This window comes from Ochlerotatus camptorhynchus, unplaced genomic scaffold (assembly GCF_037179485.1).
Source record: "Ochlerotatus camptorhynchus isolate MF236.1 unplaced genomic scaffold, CSIRO-AGI_Acam_v1.1 ptg000453l, whole genome shotgun sequence".
NCBI classification, from domain to species: Eukaryota; Metazoa; Arthropoda; class Insecta; order Diptera; family Culicidae; genus Ochlerotatus; species Ochlerotatus camptorhynchus.
This window is the reverse complement of record NW_027040939.1, coordinates 99,173-126,700: the sequence shown is the minus strand read 5'-3', so window position 1 is coordinate 126,700 and position 27,528 is coordinate 99,173. Positions and strand designations below refer to the sequence as shown.

Below are 27,528 nucleotides of genomic sequence, written 5' to 3'. Positions count from 1 at the left end.
TCTAATGTGGGTGGCCCTTTAGACGTTATAATGATACTCTGCACATGTTAGACACAATAAGAGGCCAAAAAGCAAGCGTCCGATACACAAAACCCGTCAAATCCACTTGCAGTAACAATCAACGATCTACGAATCGCTAGCGCTCACGAATCATAAAACTGCTGACTGCGACACTCTGAAAGTGAAATTGACAGGCTCTATGCGTCAAACACCCGCCCTCTAATCTCCTCCCGCATCCAACAACACAAATCTTCATTACAACATCTAACGAATTCAAAACTCCGAAAATCACTCATCTAGCAAGTGAGTGGAAGCAACCCTGCATGCAACTATTCTTCATGATACACTTTTTATGAATATCTTTCTATTAGGCCTGTGGACATGCGTTAGCCTCGAAACTTCTAACAAAACTGGGAAAATTTTCTGATCACAAAAAAAAAAAAACTTGAAAAAAACTTTCAATGACAAGTAAAATAAATATTGATAATTTTACGCAAAAACGAGCAAGTAATATTAAATCTCTTGTATCGTATGCTAATTTACTATAACAAAAATAATATGCTTAAATAAAACAAAATTTACTAGAAGATCATTACTTAATTGATGAGAAGTTTCTAATAAGCCCTCCCAGTTCCTCTGTATATAGAACAAATCTGATACTATAATCAGAATTGCTCAGTCTGCATGAAACAGCCAATAAATGCTTCATGTTAAACTTATTTTTCTTCGACCTCGTCATTATTTGTAGCATAAGTACTTCTCTCAGAATTTTGATACCAAAATTAATAATGTCAAACTGGGGCCTGTTTTAAAGCCACGAAGCCTTCAATGAGGGAGGGGAGTCCAGCCAAAGTATACGCTCGGTAAAAATATTTTAAAATTTCAGTAAAGTATACGATGGGGGAAGGTAGGATCTGCAATGTTTAAAAATTGGTCTACGTAGCTTATGGACAACACTCAGCTGAATGTTGCACCCAGCTTGTAAGTTACTCATAGATTTCGTTAGTCACAGCTGCTGTGACTCGATGCAGACGCATTGTGAACTACCTTGCGTCTTCATCGTTTCCATGCACGGGTGGTGTATATTGAAGGAACAATGATCTTTTATTAAAAAAAATATCTCCAAAACTGCTTCTCAGACATCGCTAATTTTTTGATATGTTATGTAAAATTAAATGATCTTTCAATTAAAAATACTAAAATAAGAAGTTGTTGAAGACTCTCGCAGTGAAAATCAAGAAAAAGCATTTGTAACGTTTTTTTCCTACAAAATCAATATCTTAAAATTACATTAAAACATCTTTGATCTGAAGGGTCAATCGTAAAAATCGATCAAGAGGTTCAGAAGTTATAAATTTTTGAAAAAAGGCATTTTTGAAAAAATAAATGATTTTTCGGACCACCCTAACACGGAAATGGTCATCCTAATGGCGGAATAAAATAATACGAGTCTAATATTTTTTGATAAGTAAGAACTATACCAATTTTCATGAAATTCTGAGACTTACTATAACTTTTTTCTATGGAATTGCTGTATATATATATTGATTGAAATGCATGGAGAAATAACATCCTTCACACATCACGATTTATGTTAGTATTATGGAGATATTAATAAATTATTTGCATTCTGCTCGTATATTGCAACAAAATACAGGCAGCTTATGCAACGTATCAACTAGATTACCAATAAACATAAAATTTCATATTTTCCACAGGCCAGGTTCATGTCTTTTGGTGCGAAATCACTCTGAATGTTTTGCTGCTGAATGTCAGCTGTTTTTGACGTTACACGGGCTGGCAATTTATGTTTAATGTAGGATATTTGGTTGAAATTTTCATATACTCATATATGTACATTCAAAAGCGAATATGTCAATTGAAGATTGAAATTCCCCACACAAAATTCAATCTAAAAGTGCCAGCTCATCTTAGAACCATATCAGCTGAAACTTTCGGATAATGGTTTTCTCACCTAAAGTTACAAATCTAAGAGTTGGCTCATGGAAAATTAGGAGGAAAATAAGGAAAAAGGAATATGTCATATTAGTTCACTGTAGAGCGTGTTAGACGATTGGGAAATTACTGTAAAAACTCTACGCAGATTTTGCCACCAGGGCTGTCAATTTTCAAATCATTCGATTGAAGATGAACCAATCAATTCTGTGAAAACGAATTCTCTCATACCCATCATTTAAAGAGTCTCTTTGTCAATCGAACCTCATCGTCACGGTCAATTGAGTCACTCACTATCATTTGATATACGACAGTGGATTATGGAAGCGACCCGATGTCGGATCAATGTAAGGCAAATTGATGTCGACCCAATGTCGGGTTGATGTTTGATCAATGTTGGGTTTATATCAGGTCAATGTAGGGTCAACATCGGGTTGGTGTTTGGACCTCCGTTTGTGTGTATACAAAAAAAGTTGTTCACGCTGTTCATAGGACGATGCACATACCTAAAAGTTGAAAATAAAATACTGATAATCGAAGATAGTGCACATACACAGAAAAAAAGTTGTTGAATATTACATCCAAACAGCTGCACAGAGATCATTTCACCGGCTATATAATATTACGTTGTACGATATACATTGATTTGGCGAACAAAATTACGTCCATTGATGTAATATTGTATCTGCTTTTTGCTATTACATCATTATTTCATACATCAGCTTGAATTACGTTGATCGATATTACTTTTTTTTTTTGCTGTTTACCTAAATTAATCATGGATTACCAATAGTTAACGATAAAAATGTCCTTTGGTTTGTTTTTTTTCCGTCGATCTTGTTTTCCGTGCTGAGCACCAATGCTACCGACGTGCCAGGAAGGCAGCTCCCACACCTGGACCCTACCTATCGACCCATCAACTCATGAACCGGGGACCAACGGCTTTACTTCCCATCCGAAGGAAGGCGTGATCAGAGATGTTATGCCTCAGAACATCCTGGCGGCGCCGACTGGGATTGAACCCAGGCCTGCTGGGGTGAGAGGTAATCACTCTTACCACTACACCACCGGCGCCGTTGTTAAAAATGTCCTAATTTATAATAAAAAATAACCAATATAAAGTAAAAATTAATGATTTTTATCGGTAAAAAATATCGATAATATTTTACCAATAATTTTAGGTAATCGTAGCTTAGAGTGCACGCTTACTTCAGCTTACTCACCGGGGGTTGTCAAAATCTGAGTATGATGATGATGATGATGGTCCCACCTCTTACCCCTACAAAGGTTTGAGCTGGACGATTTACCTTCAAGATAATTAAATGTAAACATTTTCACCAGGTTAGCAAAAAAACGATCTGGTTACATTTACAGATATAAATTCCCTCTAGAGTTTACAGTTGCTTCACAGTGATATAAATGTGAAAAAACTTAGGCGTCTACGTCTTGCTCGCCTTTTTGTCCACCTAAAATATTCATAAGTATTACAAGCGATAAAGAGTTAATAAAAAATCAACAAAGCGTCCTATTACACTAGAAACCCCGCAATCTGATGCTATCATAATTTTTAGCAATGTCAGGAATGCTCACGAGACCCCAAAATTTGCCAGAAAACATACTACAAACTCAAGGTTCCAAATAAGCTTCAAAATTACATTTTTTTCAAATGTTAAATTCAGTCCTCTATATCCGTAATACGCGCGCGAGGCTCAAACCTTTGTAGACTACTAAAAAAATATATATTTTCTACTACTACTATTAAATCAAATATCAAAAATCCATCATCACCATCGTGGCGAACAAAATAGTTTTTGTAGTGCTACAATAATTATTAAAAAGTCGCTATCCATACAAAATAATCCGTTAAAAATAACTTCGTCAAGATACATAATTTGTCAATTCATAAAAAAAATCACTGGATAACCGTTCAAAAGACAGTTTTAACGTGTGAAACGCAATGTCTCTTAAATTCTGCTAATGTTGTTGCACGTTTAATGTGTCTAGGCATCGAATTGAAAACATTTATTCCTTTAAAAATAATGAATTCTGTGAAGCACAAGTCAAGAAATGTGTTGTTCTTATTTCATCCGCGTTTCTAGTATTATATCTATGATAATCACTTCCTCTTTCAATTCGATCACACAAATATCGAGGCAGCAAACCGTTAACTACTTTAAAAATGTCACCATCGTCCAATATACTATTCTTTGCTTCACTGACAACCATTGTAAAGCGTTCAGCATCAAAGTTGAGGAAGTGAATCTATTACATCGCAAAATCAAACACATTATTTTATTCTGCAAGCGCTGTAATCTCGATATTTGTGTTTCATTGGACATAAATGAAATGGATGGGCAAAAGTCTATATAAGTAGAGATGGTTGATTTGTATAGCTGTAGCTTACTGGCAATAGTTAAATCGTTTTTCAATCGTTATAGAATTCCATACTTATTGGCAATTTTCTTGATGACATTGTCAATGTGAGAGTTGAACTTAAGTTTGTCATCAATAATCACGCCAAGATATTTAATCTCCCGAACGCGATCAATAGTCTCATCATCAATTACAACAGAGACGTTCTCGTTTAATCGATTCCGCGAAATTACCATAAATTTAGTTTTACTTGTATTCAATTTTAACTGCTTACACTTCAACCATCTACTTAGATACTGCAAATCTTCATTCAAGTGTGAGACGGCAACTTCTAAATCCTTAGCTGCAATGAATAATACAGTATCATCTGCAAAAAGATTAATGTCGCAAAACCGTAAAACACGTCGTTATTCCCCACGGGACTGGAAACAAAATAATTAAAAACAGTCCGTTGAGTTCTGTCAGATAAATAGCTTTCAAACCATTTATATACAGTACTCGTAATTCCAAAGCGCTTGATTGTACTTAACAGTAAGGGCCTAGAAATTGTTTCAAAAGCGTGTTTCAAATTTAAAAAACAGCAACAATCGTATCTTACGCTCCAAGTTGTCTTTCTACTTTGATAACACCAAATTCAACGCAGTTTCACGAGAATGACCTTCCGGATATCCTGATCGTTCTGGTATCAACAAAGAGTTGCTATTCAAATACTCCAACAGCTGGCCTTTAAAAACAAGTTCTAAGATTTTCTCTAATGTGTGCAACATGTTGATAGGGCGAAACTTTTCGGCTTTAATCGTTCCAGCAACTTTTTGAATAGGAACCACTAAGGATTCCTTCCAAATTTGTGGCACATGTCCATTCTGCAATGATTTATTAATAATTTATTAATAATTATTAAGTTATGGACCATGGTTTGCAATTACTAGGTATTAATAAATATTTCAAAATTTTCCATAACTCCTTGCTGTTGTTTTGATGCTGATCAACCTTCCTTTGTACATATTCACAACGAGTTTTTTTTTATCGATTGTGAATACTTATTATGCACGATTTTGTACCTAGTCCAATGATTGTCATTATGTGATCTACAAAACTTGTTGTACCATTTGTCCTTTTTTCCGTTTAAGACTCAAAAGATCCAAATTGTACCAACTGTTCGAGTTTTTCAAAGAAACAAACTTTTGCTGAACTAGTTGATTGGTACACGTTTTAAACGTTAGTAATAACAGCTGTGGATTCATCTAAATTACCTGCCGCGAATGGAAAATCCACGCTTCTCTCCACAAGATTCGAGACAGCTTGCTTCGAATATTTCCTCGAGCACTTCAATTTATAAAATTATTTTTATCGTTAACATGGTCTAAGATATTAATCACTAAGGTCTTATGATCGGTTATTTTAAAATCAGTATCCGTAACTGAACAAAAAAAAAATCAAAATTGGAGTAAACATGATCAATTCAAGTTCTACTGTGCCTGGAAATACGCGTATATTCATGTACCGTTTGCTTTAAATTGAAAAACTCAGTTAAATGCTTCAAATGATTCGAATTATGGTTGTAACACCAATTAATATAAAAATCGCCAGCTAATATATTTAATTTACTAGAATCAAGGAATGTCTCCAGCCAGTTCTCTAAAACTTCAACAAAACGCTGGTCACTAGAACTGTAAGAATGATACAAAACACCATAATTACCCATATTCATGCCACGTACAACTGTAATGCCCAAGAACCAGTTCAATAACTTCGTCGGTACGAAGGTAAAATTGAACTGATTCTTTGACATAAATAGCAATGTGTCTAGAATGCGATAAAAAAGCAGCAACAATATATCCCGGAATACTATACTGATCAAAAACTTCAGCTTCTACAATATGAGTTTCAGGTAATAAAACTAAAAGAGGACGTTTTTCCTCAACAATCTGACGTAATGCTACGTAGTTTGCTGACAACATTTTACGTTCTTTATTCATTTTCAAACAATTAATGCACTACAGTACAGTTGACGTACACTCCGACGTTTTGTGTTGTTGGCTGCACCTAGAGCATCTCTCACAATTTTTGCAATCCATGCTCTTGTGCCCAAATTCTCCACTTTTGAAGCATCTCAACACATTAATCGCGGGAACTATCGAGCACCGATTAAACCCTACATTTACTTTTTTCGAACATAACAAATATTTATACGTATCGACATCGACTTCAATTACAACACTAAACTTGTTATAAGTGAAGCGTGGATTTTCAAACATGTTCACTACTTTTACATCATTAATAGCGATGTCTTCATTTTGACTTTTTAAGTTGTCAATGAAGACATCGGAGGAATACTGATCGCTCATGCCCACTATTTTCAATCTTGGCACCGAAGTGGGAACAACATCACTATAGTTTTCACCCAGATTGCCTTAATACCATTTTTCACATCACTTACATTTGCTCCTGTTGCACACTCAACAATAATGAAGCCATCTTTACCATTCCTAAAATTACTGATTTAGTGTGTTTTTGGATCCAACTGAGTTTTTAAAAACTGACGAGTATCTTCGCAAGGTTGTTTGGACTCTTTCGGCTTAATCGCAATGACCGGACGACTCTTACGATTATCTGGTTTGTTACTTTTACTGTTACTGTTACTATTAGTTTTACTTTGACTAGCACGACTATGTCCCTTCACATCATCCGCAAAACTCGCATTTTCTTGAAAAACATCATCATCATTATCTCTATTTTGTATTTTACGTTTTTTGCGTCTGATATTTTGGTCCAATTCTGAATAAATCGTCCTAGATGAACAGCGCTGTCATTACAGCTAATTGGTTTTGCGCATCAATTTAAAAAAATGAACTTTTCATATTATCCAATTTCTCACAAATTAAATTGTCAAGACCATTTACATTTTTTCTAATGTCTGCCATCCCGTTTTTAACCGCGGTGTCCACGTGAGCAGCAATGTGATCTCGCATGCCAGTGATCGAGTCCGAGAGTTGAAAAACCTTCTTCATCTCTTCCTCCATCCTTTTGACGCGCAAGAACAGATCATTCTGCTCGTCACAACTCTGATTTGATGGACAACTATCACACTTGAACAGAACATTTGCATTATCTGCTATAAGCCTCGCCGCAGTCTTAGTGAGTGACGCACAATAATAACATGTAATAATACGGATTCATGCATTTGTAGGTATAGAAAGCTTTCAATTTATTACTTTGCATCTAGACCTCTTAATTGAAAGCCACCGCCTATACCAACCAATGCATGAATCCGTATTATTACAAACACAGTGATACTCTATGCCCAGGGATGTTGATAAAATTTCCAATCTGGGAATGGAACATACTGAGTTCTTAAGTTGATACGATTCAGTGTCCACAAATCATAGGCACATTCACTGTCACTTCTAGGGAGTTAATCTCGGGCACTATTGCGATTTGAGGCACTAAATTGTCATCACAGTTTTGTTATTGTATGTTTTCCGGTAGCAGATAATGGACTCCTGGAAAAAGCGAAGTGGAACCAGAGCCCGAGTTTCTGGATCGTATCACCTTAAAACAATTTCTATGTTCTGCCTCCCACTTTTCATTAATCAGCCAAAAGATCCCTTCAGTCCGATCGCGTTTGTCATAGTGGTCTTTGGTTTTTTGTTCATGATTCCGTTAAAAAAAAATCTGGAACTTTGAACAGTTATCTGAAGTCTATGACTTGGAAAATTGGTAACTATTATTATTATTATTTAGCTTTATTTAGGAGGCTTTCAGCCTTAGGCTGGTTCGCCTCCAAAAATTGGTAACTACACTACAATGCTCATTTCTGTTTGTCAAACTTTGTAAACATATCAAACAATAATGAATAAATAGTGTATTACTGAGTTATAAGTGGGGATGGGTGGCATTCACTAGCCCGAGAATACCCTCCAGATGCTTGATGCCTCTTCGCCAACCATACATCAGTATACCGAAGCAGCGGAGCTGCACACTTCCCCATCGAATCAGCACCGCAGCTAAGCTGCGAGTGCTATGAAATAAAAGGGACATCGACTTATTACAACTACCTACTTCTCTCCCTTCCGCTCACAGAATTCGCCGATTCGGTGTCTCTCGTTGTGATTTCTGCTGAGACTGAGCAATATTCGATACCGCGAAACATCTCCGCAGTTATGTTTTCTTTCGGCGCAAGAGATATGCGGCAATCAAAAGTTTAGAATGTTGCTTAACATTTACAATAACATTCAACCAAATTTTCATGTGCGTAGTCCACCGCAACAGCCGAACGTTCGAACGAATAGGGCGACCATAGCGCATTTTAAGAAAACGTCACAAGTTTTTATGGCTGTTTTAAATCATTGATTACGTAGAAACCATAAAGCCTACAATGTTACTACCCAGGGCACAAATCTAGGGAACTGCATGGAGAATGTTTTGTAGAACAACTAAATTAACGGTAATGAAAATTTTCAACTTAAAAACACTAAAATGTATGAAATTTCACCAGTTTTTTTGGTACTTTCAACATACTTTTCAATTTTAATGTATGATAATTAACTTTAATCGAGTTCTTTTCTAAAGAGCATTGCTAGCTAAGACTTTATACTTTCATATGGTATGTTGAAATCAGAAAACCACATTAAGATTAAAAAAATATAGCTAATCAAAATTGGCAATACAAAAAAATATAAAATGTTGAATAACTCACTTAGCAGTCATTTCCGACCCTATGTTTCATGGGGTTTTTTTCATAACTTTAGGAGCCCTATCTACCCTGAAAATTTGTTAAACCCGGAACCAAAAACCCTGTATGCTAGCCAACACGGTGCAAACGCTCTAAGAAACGGCGAAACTATTGTAAAACACCGGCCGAAATGTATTAAGGTAAGTATTAATTGCATGCGGAGACGATTTTCAGTTGTCTTCAGCTCCAGTTAAATGAATCTGGAGCAGTTAGTTTCCATTTTTATCAAAACAAATAAAAAAAAAAACAAACTTCCTGGCTGGTTTTGACTCACTCTGCGCGAGAACGCCGTTTACTCAAAAGTGAGTAAAAGTGCGCCTACTCACTTTTTTGTGCAGACGGAAAGAAATTGTGCAGTCGATTCTACCATATTGGGGGTTTATAGTAAACGCAACGCACCTACGTTTTTTTACAGACTATATTGTGTCTTTACAACAAAGACAAGTGTAATCAAAAATACTGTGCACGAAAAATTCACAAGTCATGGTATTTTCAACCGCTTATGTCGTCATTTTTTACCATGGGTTTGTGCATTGGCTTTTGTAGATTCTACTAAGAAATAATTTTTGTATTTACTAGGCTCTGTAATGTTTTACTTTGGCATGGAGAATTGTAGGTAATGTCGGCCTACATGTCCCTAAATTGGGCCCATCGCTAAAAGTCTGCTATTTATCAAATTTATCTAGATTAACGCGTCATTAGGACGGTACTAATGGATTTTTTTTATCGCTATTGAAAATTTAGTCGATTGCTGAATTTATGCATGGGCCCAAATTAGGGACATGTAGGCCGACATTACCTACATTTCCCCTATTTAGTGTTTTCTTGTTTCAATTATAGCGAATTCGTTTATTATCGGGGTTAACATCAGTTCCAACCCAGTGCAAAACCAAACTTTTTGTCAGTGTGAACCTCAACCTGAGCTAGGTTTTAAAAACAAGCGAGCAAACTGACGCTTATCAGAAAACAAGCAGGCCCAATCTTGATACCCAATGCAGGTTGGAACTGAATAATAAAAGAATTCGCTATTAGACATTTGATATTTTTCTGATTTAATTAATTAAAATTATAATACATTTATAAAAAAATGAACAGCATTCATTCCTTCAATAAATATACAGATAAAACGGGAATATAAGTGATTGATTAACTTGGTATCGAGTTGATTTCAGAACCCGGATCTCCCATAAGCATCGAATCTGCTTAATCGACATTTGTTCGCAATTGGTCAGCTTTTCCCTATCGGTAATATGCTCTTCATTCTCGCCTCCCGTCCGTGTACAATTCTTCCATCTCCCGTTTATTCCATAACTGTCAACTCCTGTGCTGTTACTGAACTTCTTTATACGCCTGGTCCAGTTCCAGAAACCAGTTGTTCGAACATCCGGCCGATTGCAATGACATTTTCACTTTACACGTTGTGGCACAGTTTTCTGGTCCAAATCGCAGAAGAATCGGATTCGATGACTTTTCAACAATAACAACAACTTCGAACATTTTCAACAGATCGAGACGGGAGCTGTTCACGAGAAAAGTGCGTGTGTATTCGATCTGGTGCTGGCCGCTTGATTTTCGATGTCTGTTTATGTGGAAGAATTTTACTGTTTTTTCTTTAAATCATTCTAGAACAAATATCTTTACTTGCCACGAATGAAAGGACTGGAGATGCTTTAAATTCAACGGATGCACAACTGTCACGCTTCTATTTTTTTTTATTAATTTGTTTCGACCGATAATTCATTGAAATGAGAAAATGCCCACTGTGAACGAAAAAACAATGTGATCGCGCACGGGAGGACCCTACTGCGTTGTGATCAGTTTATAAAATTAAACAACACCGATTGCTTTGCCGTCTTGCCATGGCGGAGGCATACGAGACTCTAATTTATTGTTGCTTTGATTTGTATATTGTAGTGGTACAGTGGGTAGGGTAGTTGCACATATAGATGACATTGCACAAACATACTCCCCCTCAAAACCTACAGTTTTCTATTGATGCAAACAGGTAATGATGAAACGACTAGTGTTACAAAAATATATACAATGGTTGCACAAACTCATTTGAAATGAAGACTCTGACACTGACACTGAAAACAAATACGATCGTTGCTGAAGAATCCTTCATACGCACTTGCCCTTGCACGGTGAGCATGTTTCTTGACCAGAACTCTCGTGGTTCGCGGTGAGCCAGGAACGTACATGCTCTGCCAGATGGCTACCTTTGGGCCACACCATCGTAGCGGGAAGTGAAGTGGTATTCTTCCAGTCGATTGCGCCATTCACTGCAGCATCTCCATCATCGTCCTTGTTGTCGTAAAAGTTTTTTGAGCGGGGGTTTGCCAGTCGGTCGTCGGTGGTTTTAAAAGATGTAGTTTGCCCGTCGGTCACAAGTGGTTGGTCACGGCACCATATGATCGCGCACGAGAGGACCCTACTGCGTTGTGATCAGTTTATAAAATTAAACAACACCGATTGCTTTGCCGTCCTGCCATGGCGGAGGCATACGAGACAATAATTTATTGTTGCTTTGTTTTTGTATATGTATTGTAGTGGTAAAGTGGGTAGGGTAGTTGCACATATATATGACATTGCACAAACACAATTTATGTGGTCTCATTCTCCGACCACAAAGCTCTGACACTCAGGCTTTGTCTTCCCCTTCTCGGACGTGAACACGGCCGAGGTTTCTGGTCCCTTCGCCCCCATCTGCTGACCGAAGATAATGTGGCGGATTTCCAATATAGGTGGCAATATTGGACCCGCCAGCGTCTCAACTACGCCTCCTGGATGGAGTGGTGGCTGTCGTACGCTAAGCACAAAATCAAATCATTTTTTAAATGGAAATCTCAAGCCGTTTTCGACGATTTTCATAACGAGCACCAACGGCTTTATGCCGAACTACGGCTAGCGTACGATGGCTACTACCAGAACCCTGCGATGCTAACAACGATAAATCGACTGAAGGGGGAGATGCTGGCGCTTCAGCACAACTTCTCGCACATGTTCATGCGCATCAACGAGAGGTACGTGGCGGGAGAACCCATCTCGATCTTCCATCTGGGGGAACGGAGAAGGAAGCGAACCGTCATCACTCGACTGCAAACGGAGCAGAACGGGACTATCGACGAGCCTCACGCGATCGAGGCGCACATGGTGGATTACTTCTCCCACCTCTACTCTGAAGAAGAAAGAATAGACGGTGGGAACACTTTTGACTGCGAGAACGCCATACCACCCAACGACCCGGTAAATGAAGCGTGCACGAGCGAGATCACCACAACCGAGATTCTCTCCGCGATACGAGCCAGCGCATCCCGAAAGTCACCCGGCTGCGATGGGATTACGAAAGAGTTCTACCATCGCTGTTTCGACGTCATCCACCGAGAGCTAAATCTGGTGATGAATGAGGCGCTCACTGGCAACTTCCCTGCAACGTTTGTGGACGGCATCATCGTGTTGGTGGAGACGGGACAGCCCGTTCGTATCGTCCCATATCTCTTCTAAACACCGACTACAAACTGTTCTCTCGTATCCTCAAAACCCGTCTGGAGAATGTGATGCGAGCCCACCGCATATTGAGCGACGGGCAGAAATGCTCAAACTCAGATCGAAACATCTTTCAAGCCACTCTCGCTCTGAAAGATCGAATTGCGAGCCTCCGTCATCATCGTCGCGCCGGGAAGCTGATCAGCTTCGACCTCGATCACGCTGTAGATCGAGTCCGGCACTCTTTCCTCTTCGGGACCATGCGCTAGCTTGGTTTCAACCAGCATCTCATCACTCTGCTCTCCCAGATTGCAAGTCGCTCCACCTCTCGCCTGCTCGTGAATGGGCACCTCTCACGGCCGTTCGACATCCAACGCTCGGTGCGGCAGGGGGACCCGTCGTCCATGCACCTCTTCGTGCTGTACCTCCATCCACTAATATGCAGACTCGAACAGGCGTGCGGGAATGATCTGCTGGTTGCGTATGCCGACGATATCAGTGTAATTGTCACAACAGCAGCACAAATCGAAGCAATGAATATACTGTTCACCCGTTTCGAGATAGCTGCTGGCGCCAAGCTGAATGTGGGGAAAACTGTTGCCATTGATGTTGGTTTTTGCGAGGGAAACCGCATCGACATCCCATGGCTACAGACGGCCAACACGGTGAAGATCCTTGGCGTGATTTTCGTCAACTCGATCCGGCTGATGACGACCATAAACTGGGATGCGGTGGTTAGCAAATTTGCGCAACTGACATGGCTCCAATCAACGCGGATTTTGACTCTGCATCAGAAAGTGGCTTTGCTGAATACGTTCGGCACCTCCAGGATCTGGTATCTTTCATCAATTCTACCACCATTCAGTGTACACATGGCGAAAATTACATCGAGGATGGGCACCTTCCTCTGGAGTGGGATGATCGCTCGCGTTCCGATGGCACAATTAGCGCGAAACCGCGAACATGGTGGACTAAAGCTGCAACTTCCGGCGTATAAGTGCAAGTCGCTCGCTATCAACCGGCATTTGAAAGAGATCGAATCCCTTCCCTACTATAAATCCCTTCTTCTGCAAAATCCCCGCCCAGCAATACCAATAGACCTCCCCGACCTGAAACTGATCCTCTCAAACTTATCCCAAATTCTCCCTCAGATTCGACAAAACTTTTATACAACGTTTATAGATACATATTTAAAGTCAAGCTTTATTCTTTTGTTGAAAGCTCTTATACAACGTTTGTAGACACTTCCTGACAGCTGCTTGAAATTGAGTAGAGAGGAAACCTGAGAGGCGTTTGCTACACTCTTTTATGACTCCTAAATATTAATTGAACAGCAAGCGGTGAAAAGCGTTTATAACACTTTTCAATGACTCCTTAATAACCGGATAGTCAGTGTTCACTCGGCTGTCGACAAAAGCAGGCCACTCTCGATGTGTGCTACGCGATCGTCTGTTTTCTCGGCAGCAACCATTGTGTGGTCCTCCTCATTGTTCTTCATCAGCAGTTCTTTCGGTCGATGCGTCGTCGACTTTGGAAGGCAACCGTTTCGTGATGAGTTTGTGAGTGCTGACCACGTTTTGCATCCATTGCTGCAATGGACGCGCTCTGCCCCTCGTTGGCGTACAACTATTTGCCATACAATGAAACTACTGGAAGCGGCTCCAGTTCTGATGGAGGAGGCTTTTTGGACAGCGGAAGATAAAATGTTTATTGTGTTTTACCTTTTGACTATAGTTTAAAGATGTATTGTATAGTGACCAAGAATCCTCGGCTCTGTAAAGTTAATTCGGTTGAGCCTTATCAAATAAATTAATAAACAAAAAAAAAACCGGATAGAAGCAACTTTTATACAACGTTTATAGATACATATTTAAACTCAAGCTTTATTGTTTTGGTGAAAGCTCTAATACAACGTTTGTAGACACCTCCTAACAGCTGCTTCGAAATGTGACTCCTAAATAATTACTATACAGCAAGCGGTGAAAATCGTTTATAGCACTTTTTAATGACTTCTTAATAACCGTTGTGTAAGTACTCACAATATTCACAGATTAAAATTAGTTTAACAATTGTCGTGGTACGCCAAAATAATTGCTTGTACAGTTTTTATTAATTTAATTTATTTGTGCACATTGAAAAAATATGTAATTATGCCATAATTCACATTCTGTGATCATGGAGGAAGTAGTAACAAGCATCTGTTTAATCTTTGATTGATATTCTTTCAATTAATCTCTCTAATCATTAATTGAGAGAATTTATCTAGAAATGTTATCGTTGATTATATGATATACACGGACAGAAAATTGTTTGCATTGAACCAAACAAAACTTTAGTTGTATTTAAACAAACAATTCCGGTTGAAATTATATTGCATTTTGTTGTTTCAATAATACTTATTCATATAAATTCAAAGTAGGATTCTTTTTGTTTTAATAAGCCACTTTTCAACTGCAACTATTGTAAAAATAACTATATTCTATTATTAATCCAACAATAGTTCATTTTAATTTAGCATTTATTTGCTGTGTCCATTCCCCGGGCCATGAATGCAAAAATAACTACCAACCATTCCCTCGTTTTCACCCGGACAAAAGTGTAAACAATAACAAAACTTGTGAACTTCGGGAAATAAGTGCAAAATTTCCGAAAATCTTGAGACTTGAGGTAAGTAAGTATGCTGCAGTTCAAGCTGCAGTTGCTAAATATAATCAATTTTCTGTTTTTTTCCTTGATTTTTTTTTTCGTCGATCTTGTTTTCCATACTGAGTACCAATGCTCCTGACGCCAGGAAGGCAGCTCCCACACCTGGACCCTACATATCGACCCATCAACTAATTAACCGGGGACCAACGGCTTTACTTCCCTTCCGAAGGATGATCAGTGAAAAAGATAACAAAACATAAAAAAATGCCATATTATTTCCGGAGTGATTTGAGATTTGGGCGTAATTGCATTTGTAAACAAATACGTCAATCACCGATTTCTCGCGAATAAAAGCTCAATCTCGAAAAGTATTAACACTATGCGGTAGAGGAATGATTCCTCTATCATTTGGTATAGTTTGTTTGTGAGATTGAGCTTTTATTCAAAAGAAATCAGTGATTGACGTGTTTGTTTTCAAAAGCAATTACACCCAAATCTCAAATCACCCCGGATTTTTGAATCAATAAACATATTTTTATTTCTACTGCGTGAATTTTCAGACTTCATAAAATAAATATGATTGAATCAACAAGAAATCTCTTTTAAAAACAAACATATTTTTATTGTTGACCCAGCTGCCAAATTTGACAGCTTACGTCAAAACCATGAAAGCTCTTGTAAATTCGAAAAGATTTTCTTTTTGATTTAACAATCCATGGGTTTTGAGGAACAAAAATACTGGATTGTTGAAACAATAATGATTTCTTTTTGCAGCCAAAACAAAATGAAATTCTTATTGATTTTACGTCAAATATTATTACTTTTAAAATATTTTTTTCTGCGTGTATGTCTTAAATTAATGTTTGCATTTATTACTAACTCCTATATATAATATACCTCTACTCCACCGAGGGTTTCTCGAAGCAAGATTCGAACTCATGATACCGGATTGCCAGCCGCTTCTGTTTCCATCTGCTCTATTCTTGAATACATATTTTGATCATATCAGAGAAGTATATGAAGCTCATCTTGAGTGACTTCTCTTGCAGTCGAATAATCATTGCCTTATGGTCATATAAACGTGCCTATCACTTGTGCTATTTTTAGCAACAAAATTGTGGTTGGTGGTTGGTCGAACGTAAACAATCATTTAAGAGTGCTCCAAGCAGCTTTTGAAGCTTTTAACCAAATGGCAATACAACTACATTCTTGTACAACTCTGGAAGCAATTATTCAACGTTTGATCAACTCAGGTGTTTTATAAGAGCTTCCAATGGTTTGTTTTAATGCGTTTATTCCACGTTCTGTATAGCTCTTGTGAATCAGTTTAACTAAGGTGCTATAAAAGTTATCGTAGATCTTATAAAGCATATAGTTAAACCGAACGTAAACAATCATTTAAGAGTGCTCCGAGCAGCTTTTGAAGCTTCTAACCAAAAAGGCAATACAACTACATTCTTGTTCAACTTTGGAAGCTATTATTCAACGTTTGATCAACTCAGGTGTTTTATAAGAGCTTCCAATGGTTTGTTTTGATGCGTTTATTCCACGTTCTATATAGCTCTTGTCAATCGGTTTAACTAAGGTGCTATAAAAGTTCTCGTAGGTCTTATAAAGCATATAAAGGGTGATACGGTCAAATTTGGTCAATATCAACTTGACGTATTTCTTTCAATTTTGCATTTAAAAAACCTGAACACCCCTCATTTTGAAGGTGTGTGTGTGTAGAATGTTGCTCCTATTTTTATTTTGGAATTCACTCTTCAGTTGTCAAAATGCCGTCCAAGCAAGAAGAGCAGCGTATCAAAATTTTGCTCGCGCATCGCGAAAATCCGAGCTACTCGCACGCAAAGTTGGCAAAATCTCTAAAAGTTGCCAAATCAACCGTTACAAATGTAATTAAAGTGTTTGGGGAACGTTTGTCGACAGCCAGGAAGTCTAGATCGGGGGGAAATCGAAAACCGGAAGCCGCTGAGACGACAAAGAGAGTTGCCGGTAGTTTCAAGCGAAACCCTAACCTCTCTCTCCGAGATGCCGCAAATAAGCTGGGTGTATCGTCTACAACCGTGCATCGAGCCAAAAAACAAGCCGGACTATCGATTTACAAGAAGGTAGTGACTCCAAATCGCGATGATAAACAAAATACGACGGCCAAAGCGCGATCCCAGAGGCTGTACACGACGATGCTGACGAAGTTTGACTGCGTGGTAATGGACGACGAAACCTACGTCAAAGCCGACTACAAGCAGCTTCCGGGACAGGAGTTTTATACGGCAAAAGGAAGGGGAAAGGTAGCAGATGTTTTCAAGCACATGAAACTGTCAAAGTTCGCAAAGAAATATCTGGTTTGGCAAGCCATCTGTACCTGTGGCTTGAAAAGCAGCATTTTCATAGCTTCCGGGACTGTCAACCAAGAAATTTACGTGAAAGAGTGTTTGAATAAACGTCTGCTGCCTTTCCTGAAGAAACACGATTGTTCCGTACTGTTTTGGCCGGATTTGGCATCTTGCCATTACGGTAAAAAGGCCATGGAGTGGTACGCCGCCAATAACGTGCAGGTGGTTCCCAAGGACAAGAACCCTCCCAACACGCCAGAGCTCCGCCCAATTGAGAAATACTGGGCTATTGTCAAGCGGAACCTAAAGAAGACCAAAAAAACTGCTAAGGGCGAGCAGCAGTTCAAGGCAAACTGGCTTTCTGCGGCGAAGAAGGTGGACAAGGTGGCTGTACAAAATCTGATGGCAGGGGTCAAGCGTAAGGCCCGGCAATTCGGATTTGGAAAAGCGGAAGCCTAACTGAATATTTTTCCTGAATTTTATACTAATTGAACTTGAAAAAGAAATTTAATTTGATTTTTTAAATAAACGATTTCACCGATTTACACGCGTTTTCCCTTGACCAAATTTTGACCGGATCACCCTTTAGGTAAACCGAACGTAAACAATCATTTAAGAGTGCTCCGAGCAGCTTTTGAAGCTTCTAACCAAAAAGGCAATACAACTACATTCTTGTTCAACTCTGGAAGCTATTATTTAACGTTTGATCAACTCAGGTGTTTTATAAGAGCTCCCAATGGTTTGTTTTGATGCGTTTATTCCGCATCCTTTAACCAAATGGCAATACAACTACATTCTTGTACAACTCTTGAAGCTATTATTCAACGTTTGATCAACTCAGGTGTTGTATAAGAGCTCCCAATGGTTTGTTTTGATGCGTTTATTCCACGTTCTATATAGCTCTTGTGAATCAGTTTAACTAAGGTGCTATAAAAGTTATCGTAGGTCTTATAAAGCATATAGTTAAACCGAACGTAAACAATAATTTAAGAGTGCTCCGAGCAGCTTTTGAAGCATCTAACCAAAAAGGCAATGCAACTACATTCTTGTTCAACTCTGGAAGCTATTATTCAACGTTTGATCAACTCAGGTGTTTTATAAGAGCTCCAAACGGTTTGTTTTGATGCGTTTATTCCACGTTCTGTATAGCTCTTGTAAATCAGTTTAACTAAGGTGCTATAAAAGTTATCGTAGGTCTTATAAAGCATATGTAAACCGAACGTAAACAATCATTTAAGAGTGCTCCAAGCAGCTTTTGAAGCGTTCAACCAAAAAGGCAATACAACTACATTCTTGTACAACTCTGGAAGCTATTATTCAACGTTTGATCAACTCAGGTGTTTTATAAGAGCTTCCAATGGTTTGTTTTGATGCGTTTATTTCACGTTCTATATAGCTCTTGTGAATCAGTTTAACTAAGGTGCTATAAAAGTTATCGTAGGTCTTATAAAGCATATAGTTAAACCGAACGTAAACAATAATTTAAGAGTGCTCCGAGCAGCTTTTGAAGCATCTAACCAAAAAGGCAATGCAACTACATTCTTGTTCAACTCTGGAAGCTATTATTCAACGTTTGATCAACTCAGGTGTTTTATAAGAGCTCCAAACGGTTTGTTTTGATGCGTTTATTCCACGTTCTGTATAGCTCTTGTAAATCAGTTTAACTTAGGTGCTATAAAAGTTATCGTAGGTCTTATAAAGCATATAGGTAAACCCAACGTAAACAATCATTTAAGAGTGCTCCAAGCAGCTTTTGAAGCGTTTAACCAAAAAGGTAATACAACTACATTCTTGTACAACTTTGGAAGCTATTATTCAACGTTTGATCAACTTAGGTGTTTTATAAGAGCTCCCAATGGTTTGTTTTGATGCGTTTATTCCACGTTCTGTCTAGCTCTTGTGAATCAGTTTAACTAAGGTGCTATAAAAGTTATCGTAGGTCTTATAAAGCATATAGTTAAACAAAACGTAAACAATCATTTAAGAGTGCTCCAACAGCTTTTAAAACTTTTAATCAAATGACAATACAACTATATTCTTGTTCAGCTTTTGAAGCTTTTAACCAAATGGCAATACAACTACATTCTTGTACAACTCTGGAAGCTATTATTCAAGGTTTGATCAACTCAGGTGTTTTATAAGGGGGTATTTTGCGGTTATCGTGAATGGCTTATTTGGTTAGAAGCACGGACTGATGAAATCTGTACCAACAATTGCTGACGACAAGCGTGAGTCATTGATAGTTCAACATCGTTTACTTGTAAGCAAATGTTAACCTGAAGTGTTCACCCCCAAAAGAAGTGCAGATAACAACGAAAACGCACAATTACATGCTGTTTGACAACAGGCTCTCCCTTTCAATTTTCGTTAGAGAAAAAGAGATAACAGGCGGTACCCCAATAGCATCAACTACTTTAAGCTAGTACAAATGAGTAGATAGTGCTGCCGTGAGGTGCACTCGAAAATTTCAAATATAAGTGCGTCAAATCAAATTTCGAGCCGCTCCGTCTGTCACTTCGTTTGTGATTTTAGTACACTGCCGCATTCTGCGCACTGCGCTGCGCTCACAATTGTAGCTGAGCTTTAAGGCCGGCGCACAATAGATACGTTTTCAGGTTTTTTGACAGTTAGCCCAGGTATTATCTGTCAAAAAACCCGAAAACGTATCTATTGTGCGTCAGCCTTTAAAGTGTAGAAAACTAAAGCTATTTTAATTGACCACTTTGTCAAGCAGTTTTGGCGTGACTTTCTACCAGCGATTTCACAAAACTGGACCAACTAATTTCTATTTTTTATGAAACGCACAAATGTTGGCTACTTTTCTCGAGGTTCTAGAAGAAAAAATCTCAAAATAATGTTTCATTTCAAAGTTTGGGTGGTAGTAAACGTCATTTTATCTGCTCAAATGAAGTGGTTAATTAAAAAGGAACTGAAAACTGCCTGCCAGCGCAAACATACATGATCCTCCGACCAACCTAAGGACCTCTATACTACTTCATTCCATGGTGGCACCCCATTTCACAGTTGTTTCGTAGATCGTATTTTTACAGGTGCTTCCGGCACAGCATGAGTGAAATCCTACTGTCTAATCTACTGATAATCCAGCCAATCATGTCGAAAACATCAACCAGTTCATTCCAGCTTCAATTAATCATATTGTCGAGCAGTTTTGGAACGACCTTCTACCAACGATTTTACGGAAATGAAACAATAAATTCCAGATTTGTCAAGCATATTACAAATAAGACCCTATTTTCTCTAGGTTGTAGAAGAAAAAATATCTTAATATTGTTCCACGTTAAAGTTCGAGTGGTTGGAAACGTCATTTCAAACTGCTCGAATGATGTGATCCATTGAGCCTTTGGCTAGTGATATTTATTTCCCGGTTGTGATTTTTGTAGTCTACATTTTATTACGGAAATGTGATTGTGTCTATACATTTTTGGAATATTTGACAACTGCGGTTGTTTTTTCTTCTTCTTTGTGAATTTTCAATGCATGCTAAGGCCGTTCGCAATGCTGAGTTTCAAAATTGTTTCAAACTACTCGTCAATTCTATAATTTGAAACTGTCAAAAATAAAACTGCAACACGATCAGCGCAACGCACAGTTCTAAAACATGTTTGTAATCATCAAGTTCCATAAACTTTACTGTTCTCTATGAAGTTCTCCGTTTTTTTTTGTGGAGCTCTTCGAAACATCTTCAACACATCCAAAGAAATTTGAAACAGAGTTCCATTCGTGTTTCAAACTCGCTAAGAAATAAAACAGAATAGTCGAGCAGTTGCAAATCTGGTGCAAAATAGTGCTCGAATAATGAAACTGCAACTCAGCATTGCGAGAGGTGCGTTTCTGTTCTAGTTTCAAATTGAAACAGTCCTTATAAAATACAACAGCATTGCGAACGGCCTAAGATTTCTGTGAATTGGCAATATCACCCATAGGAAGGAGGTCCCTTTTATAGCCGATAGCTGCTTTTCATCAAAAATGTTCCATTGATTTTGATAAGCACTGATTAAAAAACAATTTTCATCAAACCCAAAAAAACATCCTTCCATTACAACCGTTGAATTGTGTAGGAAAACGTCATTTCAATCAGACTGCACAAAGATTTTCATATTTTTTTTATTTCACGACACCATCAATGCTACATCGCACTAAAGATGTAAACAAAATTGGCGGATCTTAAAACTAGGTGTCGCATGACCAGTTTTGGCTTTGCTTTGATTCGTCAATTAATTATATGATTTGAGTAGTAGCTATACTGAAGATCCGAGAGATGTCACCCCTTCAGTGGTAGGAAAATCAGTTTTGCAGTATGGAGATCCACGATTTGTGACTAAACATGCTTTCACAGAAGGAAACAAATAAACGAGTGTTCACCTTATCACAATAGTAATGTAATCGTGCAGTTTTTGTGCATCTAAAACTGCTCATAAAGACGATAATGAATAAAAACTGAAAATTTTCATGCATTTCCAAATGGTTTCCTACCATTCCCATACATTCGAAAGTGACTTGCCCTCTGAAAAATACCATCCTATACAACCATTTCAGGCGTAACATTTGGTAACGGCACAAAAGATTTTGTAAACAAAAGTTGTAAGGCACCTTACATGCGAACCGAAGAACGCCCACATAAAACAACATCATCGGTTGGAGGAAATTTTCTCCTTTCCGATAATTGTATTGGTTTGCGTGTGCGTACTTCGGTTTGCGTGTAAAGGGCCTGACAACTTTTGTATAACAAAGTTTTTGTGCCATTATCAAATGTTACGCCTGATTTCTCCAGTATCACCAGCATGATAAAAGCACAAACGAAGTGACTGACGGAGCGGCTTGAAAACTTTGGTGACGAACGTGCTTTTGCATTTTTTCAGTGTACCGCATGGCAACACTACTACCAGGGGGTGGAAACTAACGATTTAAATTGATTCACTGCTTGAGTAGCCTATTGGTCCCAAGTACTTCTATGGCGTACCCCATTCTAGTTGAAATTCTATTACTACACTATGTTTGTTTTGATTCGCTATGAAAGTTTGACAGATAACATCAGGGGTGTGTGGATTCATGCAGAACATGCAGGGGTGAGTGAAATAGCTTGGGACTGCTTGGGACCGTTGTTCTGGTACTGAGTGAGCCAAAAATAATAATGATTTTCTTCGGGACCCAGTTGTCTTAGAGTTACCTCTATGCTACTACTGCACGCAGAAAAAAATATTTTAAAAATAATAATATTTGACGTAAATTTAATAAGAATTTCATTTTGTTTTGGCTGCAAAATGAAATCATTATTATTTCAACAATGCAGTATCTTTGTTTTTAAAAACCCATGGATTGTTAATTCAAAAAGAAAATCTTTTCGAATTTACAAGAGCTTTTATGGTTTTGACGTAAGCTGTCAAATTTGGCAGCTGGGTCAACAAAAAATATGTTTGTTTTTAAAAGAGATTTCTTGTTGATTCAATCATATTTATTTTATTAAGCCTAAAAATATACGCAGTAGAAATAAAAATATGTTTATTGATTCAATTTTTAATAATTTGCGATTATTTTTATGTTTTGTTTTCTATTTGTTACCAACAGAATTACAATTGAATTAAAAAAAAACTTTCTGAGGCATAAAATCTCTCCGGTTCATGAGTTGACGGGTCGATAGGTAGGGTCCAGGTGTGGGAGCGGCCTTCCTGGCGTCGGGAGCATTGGTACTCAGTACTGAAAATAAGATCGACGGAAAAAATCACGGAAAAAAAAACTGTTTATATTTTGCAACAGCAGCATACTTACTTACCTCTAAAGCTGAATCAAACGAGAAATTTTTTGTTATTGTTTACATTTTTTCACGAGGGAATGGTTGGTAGTTATTTTTGCATTTATGGCCAAATAAATGTGGCTTATTAAAACAAAAAGAATCTTATTTTGAATTTATTTGAATAAATATTATCGAAACAATAAAATGCAATATAATTTCACTCGGAATTGTTTGTTTAAATACAAATAAAGTTTTTTTTGGTTCAATGCAAACAATTTTCTGTCCGTGTGGATTATACTACATGGCAACACCAAATTTACTATAATGTTTTGGTTCTATCTCTTTCACTCTACTAAAAACTGAAATGCATATAAAAATGACAAAATGATACACTCTTTGCACATTGTCGAATATCAATGTACACAAAATCAACTTTGTTCAAATAAAAACATACTACTACATACTAGACCATCTGGTGGATGATGGCACAAGCTTTTAAGAAAATTCTATTGGCGTTGACGGCACCGTCGAAAAATTTGCTCTTCCAGCAAATATATACAGTTTCTTGTGGGCATTTTCGGTGAAGTGAAACACGCAGAAAAAAATATTTTAAAAGTAATAATATTTGACGTAAAATCAATAAGAATTTCATTTTGTTTTGGCTGCAAAAAGAAATCATTATTGTTTCAACAATCCAGTATTTTTGTTTCTTAAAACCCATGGATTGTTAAATCAAAAAGAAAATCTTTTAGAATTTACAAGAGCTTTCATGGTTTTGACGTAAGCTGTAATTTGGCAGCTGGGTCAACAACAAAAATATGTTTGTTTTTAAAAGAGATTTCTTGTTGATTCAATCATATTTATTTTATAAAGTCTGACAATTCACGCAGTAGAAATAAAAATGTGTTTATTGATGTAAAAATAATATGGCATTTTTTTTTATGTTTCGTTTTCATTTGGAAACAAAATTGCAGAAATTGTAATTGAATTTCTGAGGCATAAAATAAAAGCCCCGGTTCATGAGTTGATGGGTCGATATGTAGGGTCCAGATGTGGGAGCTGCCTTCCTGGCGTCGGGAGCATTGGTACTCAGTACGGAAAACAAGATCGACGGAAAAAATAAAGGAAAAAAAAAAAACAGAAATATTGATTATATTTATCAACTGCAGCTCGAATTGCAGCATACTTACTTAACTCAAGTCTCAAGATTTTCGAAAATCTTGCACTTATTTCCCGAAATTTACAATTAAAAACAATACTTACGTGGAACGCGTAGGTATTTTTATTGTTTACATTTTTGTCCGGGTGAAAACGAGGGAATGGTTGGTAGTTATTTTTGCTTTCATGGCCCAGAGAATGGACACAGCAAATAAATGCTAAATTAAAATTAACTATTGTTGGCTTAATAATAGAATATTGTTATTTTTACAATAGTTGCATTTGAAAAGTGGCTGATTAAAACAAAAAGAATACTATTTTGAATTTATATGAATAAGTATTATTGAAACAACAAAAAGCAATATAATTTCAACTGGAATTGTTTGCTTAAATACAATTAAAGATTTTTTTGGTTCAATGCAAACAGTTTTCTGTCCGTGAAGGATAGTACAAAGTCCGAAATGTTTCACGCACAGTCTGACGTTTGCTTATGGATTTTCTCATAGGAGTAAAGAGCTACAGAGTCGCCGTCATCGCCAATTACAGTGAACTACATTATTTTAATTTGATTTCTTCGCCAGTTAGTTGTCTGTCACTTAGTACATTTAATTCCACTTAATTAATTTTGGTATCTATGACAGATCCGTATTTCGACTACAATCTGAAGTCTTCACCAGTGTCAATCCCACTTAAGGATTTTCAAAATCTAACCCTCTTAAGCACTAATCTCCTAGGTAAGAATGTCAAGATCACAGGTATATAAATGAAACTATAATGTGTAAAATCGGAACCTAACTTTTTGAGATATTGTTGCGCTTATGTTAAATTCTCATTTGATGACGGTCGAAGCGCGCTGCAACCCCGCTCATAAGGATTCTACACAGGTGTAATCTGTGAATAATACAGTTTTGTTTTGTTTCGTGCGAAAGTTCAAAATGAAGTGCAAAGCTAATCTTTGCAACAATAAATCAAGGAGTTGTTTGAGCTATATTTCCTTCTTCCGTTTCCACGAAATAAATCAGAGTGTGAAGTGTGGAAAGCGTTTTGTGCTCATAATATTACAATACTTCTCCCGCAAAAAATACCATGATGACGTCGTGCTCGTTTGGCTACACTAACTGACAGTTCGTTTGGCTTCATTCTGCTTTGCCTCCCCTTATCTATGGAATCTGTAATTTTCTTACACTATGCGCATCGTAAACATACCCAGTGTCGTAAAAATACCAGGGTTCATTAGAGTGTAATGGAAGTTTACGCACTTACCAGGCTGTATACGTTTACGATGCGCTTTGGGAATACCCTTATTATTAAACCAATTGTTGTTCCGAAAGAACCCTTAGGATTCCACAATATTGATCCTAGAATGCTAAAATTACTCAATCCAAACATATAAAAAAGGTTTTAGCACGTGTCGTGACCGGACCGAGGTTTCCAGCCTCGGTCACGGCTACACGAATCTCGGCGGATTCCACTGCTGCTGCTTATGCTGACTGCTGCTGGTGTGTTGCTGTGCTGCTTTTCCTGCTGCTGCTGCTGCTTGTCCGTCGCCTTTAAAATTCGTCACAAGAATGTTTCAACGAATTTAGGTTGCATGTATTTATACCCTACGTAACTTCCCCTGCTTTACCCTGCGCTGACCACTGTGTCGGGATTTCCAATCACAAAGTAAAATTTTGTTCCCAAACTCTCTTCTTTACTTTCACTTCTACCATCTTTCACGCTAAATAGATTCTACTCATATTGAATGTTTAATTACTTGATTTAATTCTCAAATTGTTGTGCCTTCAAATGAAGTCATTTATTTGTCATTATTATTTCACATCAATTCTATCTACCACAGCATGTAGTACTCAAAAAACAATTTCCGTTTAATCCCATTCCAATTAAGTGTAATTAAGATTACGAGGGCTTACACGTTTACGATGCACTATGCAGATACCACTAATCATCTTCAAGATAAAGTGAATATGATAATGTAATTTGCTTCAGTACTATAGCTGAGGTCATATAATATATGCCACGGATACACTTGAATGACAAACTACGAGCGTGAGCATTATTTGTATAATAAATCATGAGCACATCCACACTTGTATAGTTTTTGCATTTGCTCATAATTTATTACACAAATACTGCTCATGTTCATAGATTGCATGTAAGTCTTGAAATGAGCTTCCATATGCGTACCGGAAATCATAGGTTTGACTTTCGATATCAAGATAGTTTATATTCGTGATATACACCCATATTCTTGTTTTCGTTCGAACAGAACTTTACAAAAAATGAACGGTTCGAATGAATACAAAAATATGGGTTATAGTCTGAGCGTACTATTAAGCACAGGAAAGTTGTTGTTTTTTTCCCCATGGCGACAATTGACAGTGTGAACCCACTGCTCTTATTAAGAAATATGTGCGTTAATGGTATGTAGTCATGATTTATTTTAACTACTTTTATGAGATTTTTTAATGTTTGTGCCGCCAATCTACTGCAGAACCAATATGAAACATTTATGCGAACATTGCATAATGAAACGATGTACATTTTGCTCCAATACATATATATAAATCTCACCTTTTCCTATGTGCACGATTAATTGGTAACTCGACGTGTGTATAAAGATGTTTGTTCGTTTCAGTTGCTGCTAAACGTTATGTTGTTCATTGTACTGTTTTCTTGGACTCTGCAACTTTTAGCACGTTTTAGTTTTTTTATTTCAACCATTTCTCATCACAATGCACAAATAATTAATAATTTATCATTTTTTTTCAATTATACATTTAGAACACAGCTTGACGGTTTGTCATTAGACGCGACGAACCGAAGTAGACATATGTGCTGCACCACATTAACAGGTTCACGTGTAGAGCGCACCAAGCTTTACCGAATACTAGTCTTGTGGGTTTCAAACAAGTTTCTCGTGTAGCACGAGAAATCCCCTCTAGCTGAAGCGCGATCGCTTTTGGTTTGTACAGCAAGACCTGACTGTGTATAGCCGTACATATTGTACGTTCACTGCACATTAAAGATATACTTCTGTAACATATAGGGGAGTGTTCCAGTATTAGTAAAGTTTCTATGGTTAC

General features: G+C 37.5%; 1 protein-coding gene across 1 annotated transcript in view; it reads right to left on the bottom strand.

Annotated features, from left to right (window-relative positions):
- LOC135712011 (uncharacterized) overlaps positions 1 to 27,317 on the bottom strand; it is a 70,411-nt gene extending 43,094 nt beyond the window's left edge. Inside the window, exon 1 of the mRNA XM_065234978.1 lies at positions 27,017 to 27,317. The gene's annotated coding sequence lies outside the window, so the exon portion shown is untranslated. The remainder of the gene's footprint in view (positions 1 to 27,016) is intronic.
- Between the last annotated feature and the right edge of the window lie 211 nt (positions 27,318 to 27,528).